The sequence below is a fragment of the Ambystoma mexicanum genome, chromosome 2p, assembly GCF_040938575.1.
Source record: "Ambystoma mexicanum isolate Mex_15411 chromosome 2p, UKY_AmexF1_1, whole genome shotgun sequence".
NCBI lineage: Eukaryota > Metazoa > Chordata > Amphibia > Caudata > Ambystomatidae > Ambystoma > Ambystoma mexicanum.
Window position 1 is genome coordinate 24,353,820 of NC_090923.1, and position 26,591 is coordinate 24,380,410.

At 51.0% G+C, this 26,591-nt stretch overlaps 1 protein-coding gene across 9 annotated transcripts in view; it reads left to right on the forward strand.

Annotated features, from left to right (window-relative positions):
- Window positions 1–895: 895 nt before the first annotated feature.
- Window positions 896–26,591, forward strand: part of PBRM1 (polybromo 1) — a 1,258,882-nt gene continuing 1,233,186 nt past the window's right edge. For all 9 annotated transcript variants that reach the window (XM_069643172.1, XM_069643175.1, XM_069643176.1 and 6 more), the window contains exon 1: window positions 896–1,050. The gene's annotated coding sequence lies outside the window, so the exon portion shown is untranslated. The remainder of the gene's footprint in view (window positions 1,051–26,591) is intronic.

The following is a 26,591-nucleotide window of genomic DNA, read 5'->3' on the forward strand; positions in this document are numbered from 1 at the left end:
TAAATATGAGTGAGCAGCAGGGTGAGACCCTCCTGTAATAAATAAATATGAGTGAGCACCAGGGTGAAAGCCCCCTGTAAATAAATAAATAAAATATGAGTGAGCAGCAGGGTGAGACCCTCCTGTAAATAAATAAATATGAGTGAGCAGCAGGATGAGACCCTCCTGTAATAAATAAATATGAGTGAGCAGCAGGGTGAAAGCCCCCTGTAAATAAATAAATAAAATATGAGTGAGCAGCAGGGTGAGACCCTCCTGTAAATAAATAAATATGAGAGCAGGGTGGGTGGGCGGTGCTCCTTTGAATGGAAAGAAAAGAAGGACATGGAAGCTCGCCTGGCACTACTAGTAACTGGCAGCCCACGAGACCTCGCTCAACCTCTTAGGATAGATCTGCTGGCAGAGAGACGCTGATCACATTGGTCAGAGCAATAGACACAAGAGACGGACAAGTCGCAGAGGGTTCCTGTAGCTAGGGGCTGATAAATATGTACGGCATTACGGTCCCGTATACTATTGATATTCGATTGCTGAATATTCACAATATCTAAGTATACTATTGCCACCACCAGACTAATAAACCTTTCAAAATAATATTAAAGTATCTGAATTTCCTAAAACTATTTTTTACTAAAATAAAACAATTCTATACAGTAATGTTTTCTTTACTTCTGTATTCAAGTTTTACTTTGTATGCATTGCGTAGGGAGTACGATGCGGCAGTAGCATGTCTTTCCGCGATGTGCGTCGCGCGCGAGGCTACGCTATGACATGGCGCTGAGCGTCGCATGCTTTATGCGAGTATGGCTCATGTTGTTACTCTTGCTCTAGCCTCGCCCCGTGTCTTGTCGTTGATTGGCTGAGATCGCGGGGCCCCGCCCCCGGCTCTAAATCCGCCTGCTGTTGGGCAAGATGGCGGCGTGCAGTGCATGTGAATAGCGTCCATTGTCCGCTGCCTGCTGCTCCGGATCCACCGCGGTGAGTGCGGTGTCAGTGGCGCCGTGGCAGCAGCTCCCGGGCTGGAAGCAGCGCAGCTGGAGGCGCCGCTCGGTGAGTGCGCGGGGAGTGTGTGTTCGCTGCCTGCTGTGCAGATCTGTCCCCGGGTCACTTAGGGCGCGCTTTCTCCTGTCTGGCACTGCACCCGGGTGACAGCTCTGCTCTGGACCCCGCGCAGACTGATCGCCCGTCCCAGGGCACCTGCCTGCCATGGACAGCGCCAGGATCCCCTGATGCCACCCCTCTGACCTGCCTGACACCTGCCCCTCCAGGGTCCTGCTCAAAGTGCACCACCGTGCATCACCCAGGGATCTGTCTGCTGTAGATCTCCCCAGGATCCCCTGCTGCCACCCCTCTGACCTGCCTGACACCTGCCCCTCCAGGGTCCTGCTCAAAGTGCACCACCGTGCATCACCCAGGGATCTGTCTGCTGTAGATCTCCCCCAGGATCCCCTGCTGCCACCCCTCTGACCTGCCTGACACCTGCCCCTCCAGGGTCCTGCTCACAGTGCATCACCCAGGGATCTGTCTGCTGTAGATCTCCCCCAGGATCCCCCGCTGCCACCCCTCTGACCTGCCTGACACCTGCCCCTCCAGGGTCCTGCTCACAGTGCATCACCCAGGGATCTGTCTGCTGTAGATCTCCCCCAGGATCCCCTGCTGCCACCCCTCTGACCTGCCTGACACCTGCCCCTCCAGGGTCCTGCTCAAAGTGCACCACCGTGCATCACCCAGGGATCTGTCTGCTGTAGATCTCCCCCAGGATCCCCTGCTGCCACCCCTATGACCTGCCTGACACCTGCCCCTCCAGGGTCCTGCTCAAAGTGCACCACCATGCATCACCCAGGGATCTGTCTGCTGTAGATCTCCCCCAGTATCCCCTGCTGCCACCCCTCTGACCTGCCTGACACCTGCCCCTCCAGGGTCCTGCTCAAAGTGCACCACAGTGCATCACCCAGGGATCTGTCTGCTGTAGATCTCCCCAGGATCCCCTGCTGCCACCCCTTTGACCTGCCTGACACCTGCCCCTCCAGGGTCCTGCTCAAAGTGCACCACCGTGCATCACCCAGGGATCTGTCTGCTGTAGATCTCCCCCAGGATCCCCTGCTGCCACCCCTCTGACCTGCCTGACACCTGCCCCTCCAGGGTCCTGCTCACAGTGCATCACCCAGGGATCTGTCTGCTGTAGATCTCCCCCAGGATCCCCCGCTGCCACCCCTCTGACCTGCCTGACACCTGCCCCTCCAGGGTCCTGCTCACAGTGCATCACCCAGGGATCTGTCTGCTGTAGATCTCCCCCAGGATCCCCTGCTGCCACCCCTCTGACCTGCCTGACACCTGCCCCTCCAGGGTCCTGCTCAAAGTGCACCACCGTGCATCACCCAGGGATCTGTCTGCTGTAGATCTCCCCCAGGATCCCCTGCTGCCACCCCTCTGACCTGCCTGACACCTGCCCCTCCAGGGTCCTGCTCAAAGTGCACCACCATGCATCACCCAGGGATCTGTCTGCTGTAGATCTCCCCCAGGATCCCCTGCTGCCACCCCTCTGACCTGCCTGACACCTGCCCCTCCAGGGTCCTGCTCAAAGTGCACCACAGTGCATCACCCAGGGATCTGTCTGCTGTAGATCTCCCCCAGGATCCCCTGCTGCCACCCCTCTGACCTGCCTGACACCTGCCCCTCCAGGGTCCTGCTCAAAGTGCACCACCGTGCATCACCCAGGGATCTGTCTGCCATAGCTCTCAACTAACCCGCTTTTGGCGGGTGTCACCCGCCTTGCAAAGGGCTGCCTCACCCGCCAAGCCTCCTGCACGCCCATTCTTTTCAATGGGCGTCTCACCCGCCAAAAACAAAATCGGGTGATTTCACCCGCCTTTGCGAGACAAATGGTTGAGAGCTATGTGTCTGCTGTAGATCTCCCCAGGATCCCCTGCTGCCACCCCTCTGACCTGCCTGACACCTGCCCCTCCAGGGTCCTGCCCAAAGTGCACCACAGTGCATCACCCAGGGATCTGTCTGCTGTAGATCTCCCCAGGATCCCCTGCTGCCACCCCTCTGACTTGCCTGACACCTGCCCCTCCAGGGTCCTGCTCTAAGTGCACCACCGTGCATCACCCAGGGATCTGTCTGCTGTAGATCTCCCCAGGATCCCCTGCTGCCACCCCTCTGACCTGCCTGACACCTGCCCCTCCAGGGTCCTGCTCAAAGTGCACCACAGTGCATCACCCAGGGATCTGTCTGCTGTAGATCTCCCCAGGATCCCCTGCTGCCACCCCTCTGACCTGCCTGACACCTGCCCCTCCAGGGTCCTGCTCAAAGTGCACCACCGTGCATCACCCAGGGATCTGTCTGCTGTAGATCTCCCCAGGATCCCCTGCTGCCACCCCTCTGACCTGCCTGACACCTGCCCTCCAGGGTCCTGCTCAAAGTGCACCACAGTGCATCACCCAGGGATCTGTCTGCTGTAGATCTCCCACAGGATCCCCTGCTGCCACCCCTCTGACCTGCCTGACACCTGCCCCTCCAGGGTCCTGCTCAAAGTGCACCACAGTGCATCACCCAGGGATCTGTCTGCTGTAGATCTCCCCAGGATCCCCTGCTGCCACCCCTCTGACCTGCCTGACACCTGCCCCTCCAGGGTCCTGCTCTAAGTGCACCACCGTGCATCACCCAGGGATCTGTCTGCTGTAGATCTACCCAGGATCCCCTGCTGCCACCCCTCTGACCTGCCTGACACCTGCCACTCCAGGGTCCTGCTCTAAGTGCACCACCGTGCATCACCCAGGGATCTGTCTGCTGTAGATCTACCCAGGATCCCCTGCTGCCACCCCTCTGACCTGCCTGACACCTGCCCCTCCAGGATCCTGCTCAAAGTGCACCACAGTGGATCCCAGGGATATGTCTGCTGTAGATCTACCCAGGATCCGCAGATGCCGCCCCTCTGACCTGCCTGACACCTGCCCCTCCAGGGTCCTGCTCAAAGTGCACCACAGTGCATCACACAGGGATCTGTCTGCTGTAGATCTCCCCAGGATCCCCTGCTGCCACCCCTCGGACCTGTCTGACACCTGCCCCTCCAGGGTCCTGCTCAAAGTGCACCACAGTGGATCCCAGGGATATGTCTGCTGTAGATCTACCCAGGATCCGCAGATGCTGCCCCTCTGATCTGCCTGACACCTGCCCCTCCAGGATCCTGCTCAAAGTGCACCACAGTGGATCCCAGGGATATGTCTGCTGTAGATCTCCCCAGGATCCCCTGCTGCCACCCCTCTGACCTGCCTGACACCTGCCCCTCCAGGGTCCTGCTCAAAGTGCATCACCCAGGGATCTGTCTGCTGTAGATCTACCCAGGATCCCCTGCTGCCACCCCTCTGACCTGCCTGACACCTGCCCCTCCAGGGTCCTGCTCAAAGTGCACCACCGTGCATCACCCAGGGATCTGTCTGCTGTAGATCTACCCAGGATCCCCTGCTGCCACCCCTCTGACCTGCCTGACACCTGCCCCTCCAGGGTCCTGCTCAAAGTGCACCACCGTGCATCACCCAGGGATCTGTCTGCTGTAGATCTCCCCCAGGATCCCCTGCTGCCACCCCTCTGACCTGCCTGACACCTGCCCCTCCAGGGTCCTGCTCAAAGTGCACCACCGTGCATCACCCAGGGATCTGTCTGCTGTAGATCTCCCCCAGGATCCCCTGCTGCCACCCCTCTGACCTGCCTGACACCTGCCCCTCCAGGGTCCTGCTCAAAGTGCACCACAGTGCATCACCCAGGGATCTGTCTGCTGTAGACCTCCCCCAGGATCCCCTGCTGCCACCCCTCTGACCTGCCTGACACCTGCCCCTCCAGGGTCCTGCTCAAAGTGCACCACCGTGCATCACCCAGGGATCTGTCTGCCATAGCTCTCAACTAACCCGCTTTTGGCGGGTGTCACCCGCCTTGCAAAGGGCTGCCTCACCCGCCAAGCCTCCTGCACGCCCATTCTTTTCAATGGGCGTCTCACACGCCAAAAACAAAATCGGGTGATTTCACCCGCCTTTGCGAGACAAATGGTTGAGAGCTATGTGTCTGCTGTAGATCTCCCCAGGATCCCCTGCTGCCACCCCTCTGACCTGCCTGACACCTGCCCCTCCAGGGTCCTGCCCAAAGTGCACCACAGTGCATCACCCAGGGATCTGTCTGCTGTAGATCTCCCCAGGATCCCCTGCTGCCACCCCTCTGACCTGCCTGACACCTGCCCCTCCAGGGTCCTGCTCTAAGTGCACCACCGTGCATCACCCAGGGATCTGTCTGCTGTAGATCTCCCCAGGATCCCCTGCTTCCACCCCTCTGACCTGCCTGACACCTGCCCCTCCAGGGTCCTGCTCAAAGTGCACCACAGTGCATCACCCAGGGATCTGTCTGCTGTAGATCTCCCCAGGATCCCCTGCTGCCACCCCTCTGACCTGCCTGACACCTGCCCCTCCAGGGTCCTGCTCAAAGTGCACCACCGTGCATCACCCAGGGATCTGTCTGCTGTAGATCTCCCCAGGATCCCCTGCTGCCACCCCTCTGACCTGCCTGACACCTGCCCCTCCAGGGTCCTGCTCAAAGTGCACCACAGTGCATCACCCAGGGATCTGTCTGCTGTAGATCTCCCACAGGATCCCCTGCTGCCACCCCTCTGACCTGCCTGACACCTGCCCCTCCAGGGTCCTGCTCAAAGTGCACCACAGTGCATCACCCAGGGATCTGTCTGCTGTAGATCTCCCCCAGGATCCCCTGCTGCCACCCCTCTGACCTGCCTGACACCTGCCCCTCCAGGGTCCTGCTCAAAGTGCACCACAGTGCACCACCCAGGGATCTGTCTGCTGTAGATCTCCCCAGGATCCCCTGCTGCCACCCCTCTGACCTGCCTGACACCTGCCCCTCCAGGGTCCTGCTCTAAGTGCACCACCGTGCATCACCCAGGGATCTGTCTGCTGTAGATCTCCCCAGGATCCCCTGCTGCCACCCCTCTGACCTGCCTGACACCTGCCCCTCCAGGGTCCTGCTCAAAGTGCACCACAGTGCATCACCCAGGGATCTGTCTGCTGTAGATCTCCCCAGGATCCCCTGCTGCCACCCCTCTGACCTGCCTGACACCTGCCCCTCCAGGGTCCTGCTCAAAGTGCACCACCGTGCATCACCCAGGGATCTGTCTGCTGTAGATCTCCCCAGGATCCCCTGCTGCCACCCCTCTGACCTGCCTGACACCTGCCCTCCAGGGTCCTGCTCAAAGTGCACCACAGTGCATCACCCAGGGATCTGTCTGCTGTAGATCTCCCACAGGATCCCCTGCTGCCACCCCTCTGACCTGCCTGACACCTGCCCCTCCAGGGTCCTACTCAAAGTGCACCACAGTGCATCACCCAGGGATCTGTCTGCTGTAGATCTCCCCAGGATCCCCTGCTGCCACCCCTCTGACCTGCCTGACACCTGCCCCTCCAGGGTCCTGCTCTAAGTGCACCACCGTGCATCACCCAGGGATCTGTCTGCTGTAGATCTACCCAGGATCCCCTGCTGCCACCCCTCTGACCTGCCTGACACCTGCCACTCCAGGGTCCTGCTCTAAGTGCACCACCGTGCATCACCCAGGGATCTGTCTGCTGTAGATCTACCCAGGATCCCCTGCTGCCACCCCTCTGACCTGCCTGACACCTGCCCCTCCAGGATCCTGCTCAAAGTGCACCACAGTGGATCCCAGGGATATGTCTGCTGTAGATCTACCCAGGATCCGCAGATGCCGCCCCTCTGACCTGCCTGCCACCTGCCCCTCCAGGGTCCTGCTCAAAGTGCACCACAGTGCATCACACAGGGATCTGTCTGCTGTAGATCTCCCCAGGATCCCCTGCTGCCACCCCTCGGACCTGTCTGACACCTGCCCCTCCAGGGTCCTGCTCAAAGTGCACCACAGTGGATCCCAGGGATATGTCTGCTGTAGATCTACCCAGGATCCGCAGATGCTGCCCCTCTGATCTGCCTGACACCTGCCCCTCCAGGATCCTGCTCAAAGTGCACCACAGTGGATCCCAGGGATATGTCTGCTGTAGATCTCCCCAGGATCCCCTGCTGCCACCCCTCTGACCTGCCTGACACCTGCCCCTCCAGGGTCCTGCTCAAAGTGCATCACCCAGGGATCTGTCTGCTGTAGATCTACCCAGGATCCCCTGCTGCCACCCCTCTGACCTGCCTGACACCTGCCCCTCCAGGGTCCTGCTCAAAGTGCACCACCGTGCATCACCCAGGGATCTGTCTGCTGTAGATCTACCCAGGATCCCCTGCTGCCACCCCTCTGACCTGCCTGACACCTGCCCCTCCAGGGTCCTGCTCAAAGTGCACCACCGTGCATCACCCAGGGATCTGTCTGCTGTAGATCTCCCCCAGGATCCCCTGCTGCCACCCCTCTGACCTGCCTGACACCTGCCCCTCCAGGGTCCTGCTCAAAGTGCACCACCGTGCATCACCCAGGGATCTGTCTGCTGTAGATCTCCCCCAGGATCCCCTGCTGCCACCCCTCTGACCTGCCTGACACCTGCCCCTCCAGGGTCCTGCTCAAAGTGCACCACAGTGCATCACCCAGGGATCTGTCTGCTGTAGACCTCCCCCAGGATCCCCTGCTGCCACCCCTCTGACCTGCCTGACACCTGCCCCTCCAGGGTCCTGCTCAAAGTGCACCACCGTGCATCACCCAGGGATCTGTCTGCCATAGCTCTCAACTAACCCGCTTTTGGCGGGTGTCACCCGCCTTGCAAAGGGCTGCCTCACCCGCCAAGCCTCCTGCACGCCCATTCTTTTCAATGGGCGTCTCACCCGCCAAAAACAAAATCGGGTGATTTCACCCGCCTTTGCGAGACAAATGGTTGAGAGCTATGTGTCTGCTGTAGATCTCCCCAGGATCCCCTGCTGCCACCCCTCTGACCTGCCTGACACCTGCCCCTCCAGGGTCCTGCCCAAAGTGCACCACAGTGCATCACCCAGGGATCTGTCTGCTGTAGATCTCCCCAGGATCCCCTGCTGCCACCCCTCTGACCTGCCTGACACCTGCCCCTCCAGGGTCCTGCTCTAAGTGCACCACCGTGCATCACCCAGGGATCTGTCTGCTGTAGATCTCCCCAGGATCCCCTGCTGCCACCCCTCTGACCTGCCTGACACCTGCCCCTCCAGGGTCCTGCTCAAAGTGCACCACAGTGCATCACCCAGGGATCTGTCTGCTGTAGATCTCCCCAGGATCCCCTGCTGCCACCCCTCTGACCTGCCTGACACCTGCCCCTCCAGGGTCCTGCTCAAAGTGCACCACCGTGCATCACCCAGGGATCTGTCTGCTGTAGATCTCCCCAGGATCCCCTGCTGCCACCCCTCTGACCTGCCTGACACCTGCCCCTCCAGGGTCCTGCTCAAAGTGCACCACAGTGCATCACCCAGGGATCTGTCTGCTGTAGATCTCCCACAGGATCCCCTGCTGCCACCCCTCTGACCTGCCTGACACCTGCCCCTCCAGGGTCCTGCTCAAAGTGCACCACAGTGCATCACCCAGGGATCTGTCTGCTGTAGATCTCCCCAGGATCCCCTGCTGCCACCCCTCTGACCTGCCTGACACCTGCCCCTCCAGGGTCCTGCTCAAAGTGCACCACAGTGCATCACCCAGGGATCTGTCTGCTGTAGATCTCCCCCAGGATCCCCTGCTGCCACCCCTCTGACCTGCCTGACACCTGCCCCTCCAGGGTCCTGCTCAAAGTGCACCACAGTGCACCACCCAGGGATCTGTCTGCTGTAGATCTCCCCAGGATCCCCTGCTGCCACCCCTCTGACCTGCCTGACACCTGCCCCTCCAGGGTCCTGCTCTAAGTGCACCACCGTGCATCACCCAGGGATCTGTCTGCTGTAGATCTCCCCAGGATCCCCTGCTGCCACCCCTCTGACCTGCCTGACACCTGCCCCTCCAGGGTCCTGCTCAAAGTGCACCACAGTGCATCACCCAGGGATCTGTCTGCTGTAGATCTCCCCCAGGATCCCCTGCTGCCACCCCTCTGACCTGCCTGACACCTGCCCCTCCAGGGTCCTGCTCAAAGTGCACCACAGTGCATCACCCAGGGATCTGTCTGCTGTAGATCTCCCCAGGATCCCCTGCTGCCACCCCTCTGACCTGCCTGACACCTGCCCCTCCAGGGTCCTGCTCTAAGTGCACCACCGTGCATCACCCAGGGATCTGTCTGCTGTAGATCTCCCCAGGATCCCCTGCTGCCACCCCTCGGACCTGCCTGACACCTGCCCCTCCAGGGTCCTGCTCAAAGTGCACCACAGTGGATCCCAGGGATCTGTCTGCTGTAGATCTACCCAGGATCCGCAGATGCCACCCCTCTGATCTGCCTGACACCTGCCCCTCCAGGATCCTGCTCAGTGCACCACAGTGGATCCCAGGGATATGTCTGCTGTAGATCTACCCAGGATCCCCTGCTGCCACCCCTCGGACCTGTCTGACACCTGCCCCTCCAGGGTCCTGCTCAAAGTGCACCACCGTGCATCACTCAGGGATCTGTCTGCTGTAATCCCACCCATGATCCCCTGATGCCAACCCTCTGATCTGCCTGACCCATGCCCCTCCAGGGTCCTGCTCAAAGTGCACCCCTGCCTCCCTAACCACTCTCAGACAGTGGATCACCCAGGGATCTGTCTGCTGTAGATTTCACCAGAATCACCTGACACCACCCCTCTGCTCTGCTTGACACCTGCCCCTCCAGGGTCCTGCTCAAAGTGCGCCACTGCCTCCCTAACCACTCTGTGTATCACCCAGGGGTCTGTGCTGTGGATCTCCCCAGGATCCCCTGATGCCACCCCTCTGATGTGCCTGACACCTGCCCCCTGGCCCCTCCAGGGTCCTGCTCAAAGTGCACCACTGCCTCCCTAACCACTCTCAGACAGTGGACCACCCAGGGATCTGTCTGCTGCAGATCTCCCCAGGATCCTATGATGGCACCCCTCTGTTCTGCCTAACACCTGCCCCTTCATGGTTCTGCTCAAAGTGCACAACTGCCTCCCTAACCACTCTCAGTGCATCACCCAGGGATCTGTATGCTGTGGATCTTCCCAGGATCCGCTGAGGCCACCTTTCAGACCCGTCTGAGACCTGCACCTCCAGGGTCCTGCCTAAAGTTTGTTTGTTTGTTTATTATATTTATATAGCACTCCAGACCCTGGAGTTAAAGGGCGCTAAGGACAGGTTACAGCACAATATATATAGCATTTGCAGTATAACATTTGTAAGGGTATATACAGACAGAGGTAGTTTAAAATTTACAGTTGAGGCATAGGTGATGCATTTACAATATATATAATTTTGTGGTAGGCTGGGTCAAGCTTAAGGTTAGATTTTAATCAGTAACCAACCAATGACAAGTTTCCTGAATAATTGGAAAGATTTGGCGGATTTAATGTTCAAAGGCAGGGTGTTCCAAAGTTGAGAGGCAAGGACCGTGAAACCTGAGCCGCCAGCTCTTTTAGCAGTGAATCTGGGCACGGTGAGGCATAGAGTGTTGGAGGATCTAGTGATTCTGGTGGCCGGTTTCATGGTGAATTTGTTGGTGAGGTAGGGAGGGGCTAGGTGGTTGATGGCTTTGTAGGTGAGGCAAAGCGTTTTTAAGTCAATTTTTTGTTGAATGGATAGCCATTTGCATGATATTCTAATGGCGGATATATGCTCATGTCTGGGAATGTTTAGAGCTGCACGTAGCGCATTGTTTTGGAGAACCTGAAGTTTGTTAATTATAGAATGGTTGGCACCTAAGTAGAGGCTATTGCAATAGTCTAGCTTAGATTGTATGAGAGCCCTAGCCAGCGTAAGGCTGCTATTGGTAGATAAGAAAGGTCTACAGACTCTAATTAGTTTCCCTGTGTAGGCGGTAGCTGAAGCGGTTGTGTTAACTTGTTTGGTAAGGTTAGTGTTGGTGTCGAGATGAAAGCCGAGGGTTTTCACGTTTTTAGCAACGGGGATGGTGTTGCCGTCGATGATGATGTTGGAATAGTCAGGGCTCAGTTTTTTTAAATTATTGGGTGATCCGACAATGAGAAGTTCAGTCTTCTCATCATTCAGGCAAAGGCCATGTGTGGCCATCCATGCCTGAATGATGGAAAAGATTTCGCTAATCCTGGTGACATCAGCGCTGTAGTTACCCGAGATGGTGAGGAGTATATGGGTGTCATCCGCGTAATTGGTGTAGGTGACACCCAGACGGTCCAGTTTGTCAAAGGGAGGCTTTGTAAAGATGTTATATAGGGTGGGGGAAACACAGGAGCCTTGTGGGACACCACAGGTGATGGGGATGGGGTCTGCTGCTGCCACCAAAGAAAAGACCCTCATGGTTCTGTTGGCCAAGAAGGACTGTATCCATGTGACAGCAGATGGGGAGAAATGGGCAGCGGAAGAGATGTGGCTACAGAGTATTTTATGGTTGACCAGGTCGAAAGCTGCTGAGAGGTCTAGAAGGAGTAGGATGGCAGCCTTTCCTTTGTCTTTAATGTCATCAATCTGACTTTTGAGGTCAACAAGGGTGGTTTCTGTTCCATGTTGAGGTCAAAAGCCAGATTGATGCAGTCCTAGCAGATGGTTAGTCTCTAAGTAGTCCTGAATTTGCAGGTAGGCAACTCTATCAAGGATTTATAACAGGAAAGGAACAGTGGTGATAGGCCTGTAATTAGTGGGAATGGCTGTGTCTAGAGATTGTTTTTTTAGAAGAGGGAGAACCCATGATTGTTTCAGATTGTTGGGTACTGAGTTGGTGGAGAATGAAAGGTTTATTAGCTTGGAGATGAACGGGGATAGGTCCCTTGCTGCATCCTTGATGATTTGAGCAGGGCAGCTGTCCCCTTTGCAATTTGACGGTTTGAGGGATGTTATGATTTTTTGGACTTCTAGTATGGTTACCTTTTTGGATGTGAAGCCAGAGGTGGTATTGGTGGTAGTAGGTATGCTCGGGGTGGATGAGTTGCTGTTGGAAAGTTGCAGTCTTTTAACCTCAATTTTAGTTTGTAGGCCAGTAATTTTATTAGCAAGGGCATCTTGGATGCTCGTGCACCAAGGTTTGTCATTCACAGACGTGTCCGTCGGTGGGTTAGGGTTTTCTAACTCCTTCAGGATGGTGAAGAGTTCTTTAGCACTAGAACCTGCATTGTTTATTCTGACGTTGTAAGCTTCCTTCTTAGTGCGGATTATCTCCTTTTTGTAGAGGGAGGAGATATTCATGAGACTAGTTTTGTTTTTAGCTGATGGTGTTGTTTTCCATAAGGTTTCCATCTTGGCTTTCTTTTTTCTAAGTAATTTGAGTTCAGGTGTATACCAAGAGTTCAGATGAGGTCTAGGTTTGCCTTTGCGTAGTTTTAGAGGGGCAACAGTGTCAATGGCTTTGGTCATGGCGTCGTTGTAGGTATTTACTAGTAGATTAAGGTCTGCGGTGGCAGGGAGCGTGTTTAGGATAGGGAGAACCTATCCTAAACACGCTCACACCAGTGGTGTAAGGGATTCCGCTGTAATGTTACGCTTGTTCCTGGTCAGGCAGGCTGGTGCGGGGGGACACTGTTTGAGGTTCTGGTTGTTAATGCTAATGCCAAATGATATGAGGAGATGGTCAGTCTATACGAGAGGTTGGGGGGCTTTGCAGGTGATCATGCAATTGTGGGCAGCGAGCCAGTCAATGGTTCTATCTTTTTGATGGGTAGGTAAGGTGTTGAGTTGAATGTAGTCATGTTCAGAGAGGGCGTTAGCAAGGGATGACGCAGGAATGTCGTTGGGGTCATTGAGCCCAAGGTTAAAGTCACGTAGAATGATATTTTGTGAGAAAGGCTTAGAGTTTTCGGTTATTAGAGAGGTAATGTCTTCCTCGAAGGTACCTATGGGACCTCGGGGTCTGTATATTAGTTCCAAAGTGATAGTATTCTTAGGGGCGGTGTGTATTTTAATGGATGAGGTGCTCACATGATTTCAGAGGAGTGTAGGTAACACATCCAATGTCAAGCGAGGATTTAAATGTGATGGCTACTCCTCCTCTGCGAGCATTAGGTCTGTCGGCCCTGAGGATGGAATAGTTGCCGGGTACCGCAAGGGTTAGATGGGGACCTGCGGCATCATGTAGCCATGTTTCTGTGGTGGCAAGGAAGTCTAGATCTGCTGAGCGGATGATGTTAGCAATTTCAATGTGATGGGCAACAAGGGATCTGACGTTAAGTATAGCACCTTTTAACAAGGCGATGTTAGCAACGTTGGTGGTGTTCTTTTTTGTGGCCTTAGTCATAGATGTTGCGGGCAGTTTGCTGGGTAAGGTGTGAAGTCTGGTTGGTAACGATGCAGATATCTTTGGTAAGGTTGGGTAGCAAGTTGTCTGTGGTGGCACTGATTTTAGCGGTGTGGTATGAATGGGCACTGTGGGGGAATGGTGGCAGGGTGGGGAGGAAGGGTGTGGGACAAGGGATAGGGTGATGTCTTGGGCAGCCGAGTTTGGCTAGTCCATTGCTAAGCGATATGAAGTTGTTTCTGCTGCATGGCGTATTGTTGGGCATGACACAAAAAGGGAGCATGAGGATGAGCCAGGTGGACATAATTGGGAGAGCAATATAAGTTGGGCGGTGGAGCAGTGGGGTGCTAAGTACTATGGGTTGGACGCTTGCAGGTAAGCACAGTGAGCGATTGTAGGAAATTGGGCGTATACAGGTATGACTTAGTCTGTATTTTAAGAGTGGGCAGGTTCAGTTATGCTAGTGGCTTAACAAGTAGGCTACTTCTGTTGTACAGGTGGTATGCAAAGATAGGCAGATTCGATATTTGCTAATGCAGTACAAAACAGGCTAAATGCGGCTATGCAGATATAGTGCAGCAATAGGCTAGGTCGAGTATGCTGGTAGTATGCAAAGATAGGCAGATTCAATATAGTGCAGCTCATGATGTATCTCTATTAGTGCCATATATAATTGTGCTAAGGCAGCAGTGGGACGTATAACCTAAATGCTTATCAGGAGTGGCATAAAGAATCACATATAGCGTTGGTAGTTTAGGATAATAGGGAGTTCACCAGGTGGACTAGCAACTATATTATAACCATATTATCCAGCTAACCAGTGACGGGCACAGATGCACAAACAGTAAGCGGAGATGAGGCATGATATGTGGGAACAAGTACAGGTAATGGTAGTACAATAGGCTGATTGTCATGCAAATCGTTGTGGGCATATGCACTGTGATGTAAGTAGCAACAGTATGCACGGTAGGCAGGTGATGGATTCAATGACTAGGGATTCAGTCACAATAGGCATTAAGCACGTAGGCAAGGTTACCGTAGCATATACAGTGGCATGATGAGAGTTTACTTACACGGCGACAGCAGCGAAAGGCAGTACATGCATAAAGTGCACTCCTGCATGTCCTGCTGCCCCCCTAACCACTTTCAGACAGTGGACCACACCGGGATCTGTCTGCTGTGGATCGCCCCAGGAACCTATGATGCCAACCCTTTGATCTGTCTGACAGCTGCCCCTCCACGGTCCTGCCTAAAGTGCACCTTTTGAAGCCACAGCGTCCTGCTGCTTCCCTAACTACTCTCAGATAGTGGATCACCCAGGGATCTGTCTGCTGTGGATCTTCCAGGATCCGCTGAGGCCACCCCTTTGATCTGTCTGACAGCTGCCCCTCCACGGTCCTGCCTAAAGTGCACCTTTGAAGCCACAGCGTCCTGCTGCTTCCCCAACTACTCTCAGATAGTGGATCATCAAGGGATCTGTCTGCTGTGGATCTCCCCAGGATAATCTGATGCCACCCCTGTGACTTGGCACCCGGCATCCCCATCAACCCAGTGCCATCGGTCTGCTCTTGATTGCCCCAGGGGTGGAAGTGTAAAAAAGGAACTAGTAGTACAGATGACCAGGAGGGTGGAGGGATGTCAAGTGTGGGTGTGGGGGGGGGGGGTATATGGCGGCTTTGACCATGATCACAAACGTCTCAAATAGTTGGGTTTCAAGGTCTACGGTATTAGTCCTATAGAGTTTACTTACCCGAAAGAAAAATTGCATAATAAAGCCACAACACATCATGTTAAGCCAAAGGAATATCAGTGTGGATTTAATTTTCATATCCTGAATGATAAACCTTAAGTTCCAGAATGCAAGATAATGTCAACCTAAAAAATCTAATTAACCCCAGTGATAGGCAGATTCTTTTTCACAAACTTCCAGCTCGTTTTTATTCATCATGTTGAAAGCTTTCAATTATGTTTTTGTTTTGTTACGTGGTTGGATTCATAGATCCCACCACATAAGTTTGCCCTCTATTTTGAGAGCAGGGTTCTTCAAAATAGGGGAGCTGTTTTCCTGGGATGTTGAGATGCTTTAGGTCAGAGTTCTTCCTTTATCAATCGTTGCTCTTAAGACCTTTGAAGAGCTCTTTGGGACTGGCAAGCAGGAAACGATGCATCAGTGACCCCCGACAGGGATGCCTTTTCCAGAGTCACTCACTGTATTTTCGTTGTTCAGGGGTCCCAACAGCCTTGTAGGTTGGGCAGAGAGAAAAGCTTTATAGTTTGTTTTAAAGCACAGAAAGCCAAATCCCTTTTCGGAAAATGTTGATTTGGTCTGGAGGTACGAGAGAAATCTTTTCAGTTTTGACTTCCGCACCACCAGTGCTCAGTTGACCTTTCTTTCTGCAGAACATGTAGAACGCACTGGCCCACGTTAATCTTCATACAATGTAACTCCGCCCAGAAGCTTGGAGACGGCTTTTCCACGGTTCTAGATAAATATCTTTCTGCACTATAGTTGTTCATAAATTTATATGACACCATCTTCTTTTCTTCCGCTCCCTGAGTATTTAATGTTCTCCTTCTGCACTTTGAAAGGCTGCTGCTAGTAGGAATCCTTCTTGTTTGGCGTCACACTTGATTTGCCCCCACCCAGTTGACTTTGTATCCAGACATGGCACAGCCATCGTATTGTTTATCAGGGCAGATATGGAAATGTGAGCACTACTGATTGTTAATAGCGGGTGATCTTTGAATATGCGGGTTTCTTTGATCTAACTGTTCAAAGGCCAGTCCTTTTATGCCCCCATTTTTGCTAATTGCAATTACTACGTTTTACAATGTCGGTTCAAACAAAATTGGTGCTGGAGGGTGCTCTTGTTTTGTACATTTTTGCACACCTTCTGGTTGCGTGAAAAGTCCATTGGTGTTGGTTGCTGCAGTGCTGCCCTCTGTTATAGACGTCACAATAATTTCTCCTGGCAGGTTATGGGCTCTCAAGTTACCAACCATTGGCTGACGGCAGCAATACATTTCTCTAAACAGATTTTGGCACCAATGTAAATGGTTTGTTTTTAAATGGATTGTGATTTCTTTTTGAATTTTCTTTTTTTATTTTTTTTTTATTTTATGATTCTGGGTAAATGTAATGAATGTTTCTGCCCCTGTTTACATTGATCGGTAAAATGAACTGTTATGTAATTAAGATTATTTGTTTTAATGAAGGTTGTTTAAGGTTATTTTATAACCATATAACAATAATAAAAGAAAAAAATGAATCACTCCTAGTAGAAGAGATGGTTCAAGGGTTTTAATTTTTCAGACCCTCTCTCTCGTCTTGCTATGAACTGCCTACCTTCACTTTTTATTTTTTTAAATTTATTTTTAACTTTGTTTTTTGCATTTGTTTAATCACATTACAGTATTGGATTTGTTGTACCATCAGATTTCCCTTCCCTATATCCCTCCCTAACCCAACCAACAAAACAACCACATACATAGCTTGTATACTATCAGAAGTTCCCTCTTCTGCTGCAGCTGGCCTGCTCATCTTATCCACCCTGTTCCCAGTTATTATTCCTCTCCTCTAATCTTCCCACGCCTTTTTATGCCCCTTTGCTATGGAGATTCAGGGAGGTTTGTCATCGAGGGAGCTAAACAAAGCGTTTATGGGGGCATTCCAAATTGTTACATTCAAACGGGAGGGGAGACTAGAGAATCACCTAGTACCACACCGTAGCTTCAGCCATAGACCACCTCTTCAGGCCTTTCCACCACCCCTCTATACTTGGATCTTCTCGCGATTTCCACAACATCACAAACCTTCTCTTTCCAAATACAGACCAAGGAGAAGCAACGTATGTTGCTAAGGCTGAAACCTTTCTGTTAGTTTTTCCCAATACCCATGCAAGATCTTTCATCTTATTTTCTGGTTTAGCCGTTTTGGGGTGCCTAAACACTCCCAGCAGACAAGCCTCCGCGGTCCATGTGTAAGTAGTCAGTCCTCCTCTTCTAAGCCTCACTTCCATCTTCTGCCAGAGCCCTTGAATCACTTGAAACGGCCAAAACATATGCCTGAAATTAGCACCTCCCCTCTTACACCTTGGACACTTCTTATCGCCTCCGCCCGGAAATGGTGAAATCGGGTGTGGTGCCATCTAGGTCCTTTGGTGCACATACAGCTTTGTCAATTTCAACCTAGCATTTCTCGAGACCTTTTTGGGGTATGTCAGTGCCCGAGCCCATTCAGCTTCCTTAAACTCTCTAGCTATATCTAATTCCTATTTGCTTCTTACTTTGGGTGCCTCCTTTTGATGTAGCTTCCAACAGTCCCTGATACATCCTAGACACGCCATGCCCTCCCTCAGAGATGACAATTAACAATTCAAGTATACTGTCCTCTTCTAGAAGGAGCTGAGTGACTTCCCATCTACTCTTCACCACATGTATGATTCTGGAGTATATTAGATATCGTCCCTTGCCTATTCCAAACCCATCCTCTAATTTCTGACATTTCTGGAACCCATCGGATGTGAACAAGTCTTCCACGTTGCTAGTCCGTTGGCCTCCCATTGCGTCCTGATCTGTGTTAAATCTCCCTTGTTTCTGCCCTATATCTCTGCCAAGGGGATGTGGTGAGAGTAGGGGTTTCTCAACTTCAACAACACCTTGGTCCTTTCCCAAATCTTCCTATGTAACTGTATGAGTCTAGGGGGGGGCGGGGCTCTGATTCTACCTTCTTTTAAACACAACACTTCTTTTAGGAGATGGGGAGACAGCTTGTGCTCTACTGTCTGTGAGCTAATCTCCCTGCGACATATTGTAATTGTCCAGCCATATGTTACAATTCAAAATGTGGAAGTCTCACCCCTCCATCCTTGTAAAATTTGCAGAAAGTATTTAGGGCTATGCAGCGCCTCCCTGAACCCCATATAAACCCTCCCACTATTGTGTTCAATTCTTTAAAAAAGGACTTGGGTAGAAGTTATTGAACTTTCAGGAAATGGTATAATAATCGTGGAAGGGCCACCCTTTTCATTAGGGCAATGCTTCCCATCACCGAAAGGGGTAATTGCCCCCAAAATGTATTGAATTATCTAGCCTATTTTTTGCCCTCAGTGTATTACCATATCATGGTGTATATTAATTCTTAAATATCTGAACGTTTTAACTTTCCACTTTAGCCACAGGTTGGGGAGTCGCAAGTCCTCCACTCCTCCCACCCAGCCAATGGAAATATGCTAGCCCTCCTACCTAATTCCCCCGGTTAGTGCTACTAAATATTGACACCTGTCTAAAAGCCAGCTACCTAATGTCAATTGAGGAATTCCTAACCGCCCCTGCTCTTTATAGTTATTAGTGATTTAATGAGATTTGGGATAGTGCCTTGCACATTCTCGAATTAATTCGGGCTTCGTTTAACGCTCTCACCACTCCCTTTGCTACTCATTCCCCTTGCCCACTCTGGCTCAGTACACCATTATTACTGCCCCCCTTCTCTGCTCTTCTTCCTCCACACTACTACCCCCCCAACTCTGCCAGTGTTCCCACGCCAGGCGACTGCTTCCCCTCCCATCCCTTCTAAATGACTGCTCCCTGCCCCTGCTCTCCCTTCCAGGCAACTGCTGCTTCTCCCTGCGCCCCACACCCTCCCTTCCAGGCAACTTCTTCTCCTCCCCCCTTCCAGGTGACTGCTTCTCCGAGCCCCATCCAGTCTCCCCCCGCCCTCCAAACCCTCTCTCAAAGCAACTTCTCCCCCCCACCTTCCTTCCAGGTGACTACTTCTTTCTCCCTTCTCCCTCACTTCCAGGTCAGCATCTATTGCTGTCCTCTCTCTTCACACACCAGTCCTTCTCCTGACTACCCACTCACCACAAAACAATGCACACTCACCCTGCAGAACCACCTTTTCACTGTAGCCAATGCCTCACCTGCTCCACAAATTGCCACCAGACTCTGCCCCCCCTTCTGCTGGTCTCCTGGTCATTCACTTGCTGCTTCCTGTCCCAAGCTTTTTTTTTTCTTCAATTTTTCTCCCAAGATTGGATAGCTTTCCCTGGATAATGTGGTCTTGATTTCCATGCGTGTTTGTTGAAAAGTTTATAAGAAGGGGGCTAAGCCCTACCCATTCTCTCCACGCTGGCCTGCTGCGTGCGAAAGGTGGCAGCTCTGGAAGGCAAATGTTTGTTTGTGTTCATGGACCTCGATTGGGACCGCTGGTAAGGGTAGATGGTTCTCTCCTTGGTGTCCCTGGTGGTTTAGGGGACCTTGGATTGTTGCACAAGCTACTCTCTGTAGTTTAGGAGCCATTTGGCATTGCAGCGTATGGCGGCTGCGTCTCCCTTTCTGTTACGCCTTATGTGTGCATGTCAGTAGTGCTGTAGAATTGTCATCTTTCCTTGGCAGTGTTGTCACTCTCTGTGACTGGTCACATTTCTGCTGGAATGGTCTTTCTGCTCTCTTGTCATAGGATACTTCCTGATAGGTTTTGTCTCCTTCTTGCACGCACTTGATGTTTCTGGCGAGTTACTTGCCAGGGCATGGCATGCACTAGCAGTGTACTGCACACAACCATCTCTGCACGAGGTCAGGGGCTTGAAATGGGGCCCTCTCCGCTGCCTCTGGCTGCATCAGGGGTAGGATTGGCTCTGCATTACTCACTACACCTCCCCCTGCCGTTGACAAGGACTGGCCCAAGTCAAACCTCATAGAGGCCTTGCCTGGATCCACAGAATGAGTCACTAAAGCTCATCCGGCACTGCAATTTAAACAAATGGCAGCAAGGCACCAAACTGGCTAGACTCCACAGGAGCTGTGGGTCTATTCTGTTCTGTGAAAGCTGAATGCACGGTCTGTTACTTCTCCCATTAATGAAACCTCTTGAGTTAGTGCAAACTAAAGATTTCTTGTTGCCCAGATTTTTGTTAAGATCTAATAATCTACATTGATAATGAAACGAACAGTGTTGCTGTGTTCCTGCCGGTCCCTGCTTTGTTTTGGGTTAGTATTACTTGTGAGGTCTTCATCCACAGAGAGAATTTGTTATTAGCCATTGACTCAATGTATCGCGCGGAGTGTAGCAGTCCAACAATCTTCTCCTTGTAGGGTTTATAAAAGTCTCTTCTCAGCGCATTCAGCTATGGTGAGGTCCCAGAGTGCTTTTCTCTCATTGAGGTTTTCACCGCCTCGAGTGCTGTATATGTGTCAATGGAGTTTTTTAAAGCTTTTAGACTACTGTGGCACAGCAGGTATCGATGGATACTTTTTGCAATCTTTTGTGGGCTATTCCTATGCTTAATAGTCTCTCACAGTATTAGATATTCTAAGTGCCCAGCCTTACCGATGCCCATGGAAACCTGTTGCCCTCAACCAAGCTTCTAAAGAAAGAACAACCTTTTTATTAATGGACCACAGAAACGGAAGACGCGTTCACCACTATGAAGATGAAATTCACCTTTGCTCTCATTTTCCCGGTTGCTTTATCCGGAATGACCATGTAGTAGAGAATGATGCATCTAATCAAGCGCTTGGCGCCTTGTTGCCCGATAGACTTCTGATTCTCGGGACACATGCCCCATTGCGTAGTATACTCACACCTTCGCATCTGCAGAAAGTATTGGGAAGAAACCTACTACTTTCCTTCATTCCAAAACTTCCTAAGCACTTTACAATTAGTCAAGACTTCTGTTAACTGTTTTCTAAGCACTACAAGAGTCTAGGAGGGAGGAGGCTCACTAAATAAAGATAGTTAGGATTTAAATATAAGGCACAAATAATTATTTAGCTGAATATATTTGTAAAACTGTTAAAGGGTAGTTAGCTTTTCTGAAAGCACGGTAAACAGCAGAATCCTCTGTGCCAAAAATGCAGCCTGTGCTAAACGTGGACTACAGGCATTGCGTCACCGAGGCAGAGCACAGTGGCTGAGCAGCTGTCCCTGACCATCACAAGCCAATGGAGACTAAAAAAGATTCAGCACGACAAACGGGTTTTTTTTTTGTAGAAATTACTGGACCAGATCAAATATAATTATGTTGAGTGAAGTGTTGAGAAAATGGCGGGAAGGTGTGTATATGTATGAATGTTTATAACATAGCAAATAATGCTAAGCAAGAGCTACAATGTATTCCTGCATAGGCAGCATAATGTTATGTAGCTTGTCCCAAAAGGAACCCGGACGGACATGCCAGAAGGAAGAACCGCAACGTCCCTTTTAAGGAAATGGAACAGTTTTGGATGAGCTCTGCCGGTATCCAGTGACCAAGTTGAAGAGTATAAAGGCGCCTGCTTGCCAAGTCTGCAGGAGCCAGCCAAGGAAGACAGAATGCTGGGCAGAATGGCAGAGTCCTCTGCCATTCCCCTAATCCTCATCTTTGTAAAGATTAAAGTTTGTTATCTCTTGCAATATAGACTAATTGCTTTAATTCCCTAGAGGGGTGCATTTACTCTGGTTTGAGTGTGATCAGGGGACACCCCAATGTATTTAAGGGGTACAAGTATGGCCTAATTTTCAAAAGAAACTATGGTTTATTTGAGAAAGAGCTCTGAGCCATCAAGGACGCCTTCCTTAATTGGAGACATCTGCTAGAGGGAGCACGACATATCATCAGTCTATATGGACCACCGTAACTTAGGGGTCATTAAAGTGGGACAAACCATGAAACGGCGGAAAAAGTGCTAGATATATTTCTTCTCCAGATTTGATTTCCTGGTCACCTTCAAGCCTTGAAGTCAGCAAAACTGTGGATCTAGTTCAAACGAGGGTCCTGTAAGTCTTTCTATCACCTTGCAGTAGGTAGCTCTGGAAACCCATACAAGAGTGCAAAATAGTTCAAAGATGTCCTCTCTTAGTTGATGTGTCCAATCGACTCCTGGTTTCCTTGTAGCCTGGCATCTGGCCCTCCATGCTGTCTGTGTATTGGATAGCGTTCATTCCCTTGTGGGGTACTCGCTGATTCCAGCTCTGGTGGTCAATGTGGCTCTGGTTCTTGTGTTGCAAGCACCCTTTTATGGGGTATTCTCGGGATCAGCCCTGCGTGGGTTATTCAGCCTCCCAAGCCACCTGACTTTCAGTTTGCAGTCACACCTTCTTGGGGGATTTTCATATTCAGACCCTCGTGGGCTATTTGGCCTTCCAGGCCGTTCTGCTTTTGCACCTTGCAGGGTATTCTGCGGTTCAGCCTCTTGTAGGATATGTGGCCCTTCATCCCTTCTGAAGTTATCATTGTTCCCACCTTCTCGTGGGGTATTTTGGTTTTTAGTCTTGTACGGACTATGGAGCTTTTCAGCGTGTCTGGGTGCTTGATCTTGGGCTCCCAGAAAGTCTATCAGATTGCATTGTTCATACTTAAGGTCATCCCAATGCCCATGTGTTCTGTTCTCCGCCTGTAGTAATACTCTCTGCTCATTTGGGCCAGCCTGTAATTACTCCGTTCTGGACTATATTGTTTCCCACCCCTTCTTAGGTTATCTCGGATTCTACCTTTACTTGGAGTTTCTGTGAACTACCGGGGTTCCATTTAAGGAGCCAATCCTGCTTCAAAAGAGCAGTGCTCAAGAAACCTGTCCAGTCTCCACAGCATTGCACATAAGGAAGACCGTACTCCTCTGTGAACAGGATCGATGCACAAGGAAGACATTACTCTCTCATCCACTCTCTGATGGTTACAGAGGTTAAAGCAAAACCAAAAGTTAATGGCTGGAAGGTTTTGACTAAATCAAAACCACGGGCACAGCTCGGGCAACCCTCCAAACCGTTGTTTTTTACCCTGAAAAGCCAGTACAGAAGGGGAAATACCATATCCAAATCAGGCTTGGCCCACCCGGCAATTGGCTGTCCAGCCCGAACTGCTCGGTCACATCCCTTCTGCACGAGAACACAAGCTGGTGAGTTGTTTCTATGTCAAGATTTCCTCTTGGGGGCGTTGAGGGGAAGTCTGTGGGGTGGATCTACTCCTCCACCTTTGTGTAGTCTTTGGGCTTCTCGATTCCACAGAGCCCTGCATTCAGACAGTGAACTTGACTGTGAACTTGACTCCGTCGTATAACAGTGGGTCAATGGCGTTTATTGGGCCATAGATTAAGATTGGGTTCATTTCGGTTGTGATAAATGTAGGGACCTGCAAGGTTTAATGCAAGGTACTCTTGCCTTTGCAGACTTATTCAAACACGAAGGGGCCCTGTGAGGGCACTTTTATTTATTTATTATTTTATTCCTGTAACTCTTTAAGTTACTCCTACTTGCCTATACTATTTTGTAGTTATGGCTTGTACCTTTTCTTTAAAATAATATATTTTTACATATTCATAGTGTGGATATTACGAGCAATGTAAAATCTTAGACCTAAAGTAACTGTTCTCACAAACCACAGATGACTGAAATGTTTCCCACTATAAGACCTCATCGGATGGGGTCAGGCCACACTGCTAGTAAGAATAACCATCAACGGCAGTTCAGGAGTATTTCTTCCACATTTTCTATTTATTTTTAAAACATGTTTTAATTGATTTTACGGTTATTCCAAGAACATAATGTAACAGTCATCGCGTGCAGCCTCTCTGGGGTGTAATGCCATTGGACTAGGATCTTTGTCCACATCTCTCTAATCTGAATTGCCTTGGTGAAATTGGAGATTGCCCCCCATATGTATTCCCTGTGGGCAATGGGAATGGTGCTCCTGAGAGTTTTTTTCCCATCTCTTCATATTTACCCACTTGACATCTTCTGTTTGTGTGTTCGGGAATTTGAATGCAGTCGAAACAGGTTTTTAGACCCTGAATGGGTCGTAAGATAGAGTACGAACGGGGTCAGATCCCTTGTCCATTGCTTGCACTATATGCGGGGTCGACGGTCAGTGACGGAGCTGTTCGTCTTTGGTCGTCAGCCCAATCTGAGCTACGCATTCTTCAAAAGATCTGAGCATTTGTTCGTGAAGCATGTCTCCTATTTTGGAGCAGCCGGCCTCCTCCCATTTCCTATATGCCCCTTTTTTCCAATACCGGCGGGAATTCTGGGTTGCGGAACATAGCCTTGAAAGGAGCTGGGTCTTGTGTTAGCGTTCATTCTTTTGTTGCTTTGTCTCACACTTCTGATGTTGCTTTCATTACTTCACTTATTTGGAGGTTTGGATGTCTACTCAGTTTTCCTATCCAGAGCAGTTCTCCTAAAGATGTGGTCTCTACTGCTTTATCTTTAGAAGCCCATATCTTCTGTGAGGTTCCTGAGACCCATTCCTACAGCACCCACAGTTGTGCCGCCTAATAGTATTTGCGGAGGTGTGGGAGGGCGCAGCCTCCCCTTTGTTTTGGTGCGGTGAGGATTTCTGTAGCCACTCTAGGGGTCTTTTTCCCCCCATATGAATGCCATTATTGATTTGGACAGGGCTTTAAGGTAGGAAGGAGGAATTTTAACTGGTATCGCTTGAAAGAGATGCAGCAATCTGAGAAGAACGGTCATTTTTACCGAAGTTATACGGCCCCACTAGGAGATCGACAAGGGGTTCCATCTCTACACATGTCGTTTTATCCTCTCCAGCAGTTGTGGGTAGTTTTCCCTACACAACCTGTCTACTCTGTCCGTCAATGTAATACCCAGATACTTCACCCCTTTGTCCGCCACCTTCAGCTGTAGTGAGCGCGGTGGCCTGTTATAACGGTGCACCCCTATCTCCCGCTAATATCAGCATTTCCAACTTTTGCCTATTAATCTCGAGTCCCGACAACACTCCAATCTTTTCTATCTCTTGGAGCAGAAGCGGCAGTGTCTTTTCTGGGTGCGCCATTGCCACCAGCATGTCATCCCGGTATGCTCACCATTTATTTTTAAAGCATATTTTTTTCAAGTGAATTGGCCAGTAACACTCACATCGCACTCCAAACAATAATCGCTGCAGGCAGGATTGGCGAGAAAAGCCATCGGGCATGATTAGGGGTACAGCCATCAAGTAGAATTTGCAATATTGGGCAAGAGATCAGCAATAACATTATGGTGATTCGCAAGAGCAGTTTGCTATAATGATAAGCCTTTAGATTGGCTGTAATGATACATTTACAAGGGATTAGTAATAATGAGAGCAGCCAGACGATTGACTGCATTGATGTTATGCCTCATCTCTAATAGTGGACTAACCAAAATGTTGTTCTTCTTTAAAAAAATAAAATAAAAATAAATAATTTTAATTAATTTTCAGCATATAAAACATTAAACACCCCTGACAACCTGTCCCCCGGCCTCCTACCCCCCCCCCTTTCCCTCCTTTAATCATTGGGGGCACTGAAACACTTGTGTACGAGCGCAATAGAAATAAAATATCAATCAAACCATTGGACTCTATTCCCCCTTTAGGAAAGCCAGCACCTCCCTCCAGTCCTTAGCAAAGTGTGAGAGATGATTTTTCATCACATATATAGCCCATTCTAGGGCCACAAGGTCCCACACTTTACGGAACCATTCCTGGATAGTGGGGACGGACACTCCCTTCCGTCGCTGCTCGATGAGCAGCATTGCAGCAATTGTAAGCATTGTTCTAGCTTTCCGCCATCCTCCAATTTCCCCGCCTCCCCTAGCCCCAATAGTAATTCCTCCGGCGGTACCCCCGTCCATTCCCCAAAGACCCTCCTGTATCTCCCTCTAAAAGGGTTTGCTTTTCAGGCAGTTCCACCAGATATGGGACCAACTACCCTCCTCCCTGCACCCTCTCCAACACTCCTGCGACATTCTTGGGTAGATCCTGTGAAGTCGAACCGGTGTGTAGTGCCACTTAAATACAAATTTGTACCAAATTTCCTGCACTTCGGATGCCTTGGACACCCTCAGTATCAACCTCCACAGCCTTTCACAACCTCCCCTAGCCAATGCCCTCCCTATCGTTCCCTCCCAGCTACCCATGTAGGACCAGGATGGACTGGGTATGGCCTTGTCGAGGATTTTGTAGAGGCTTGAAATCTGGGCCCTTCGACCCATCGTACGTTGTCAGAAATGTTTAAAATGAGGTATGGTGGCATGTAGCCGCTGTCTTAACCGCTGGGTTCTGAAGCCAGTGCTGTATCTGAAAGTACTGCATGCTTTCCCTCTCCCCCCCTTCAAAGGATTGCTTGCACTCTGAAAAAGATCTAATAGTGGGGCCCTGAAACATGTCCCTTAGTCTCTTACATCCTCCTCCCTGCCAGTGTGCGAATTCCCCTGGCTCCATTCCTGGTGAAGAATCTGGGTTATTAAAAATGGCAGGGTGAATGGGGACAGGAAGGCCATGGTCCCGTATTTCCTCGCCAGCCTTTCTCACGTGTCCGCCATTAACTTTGTTATGA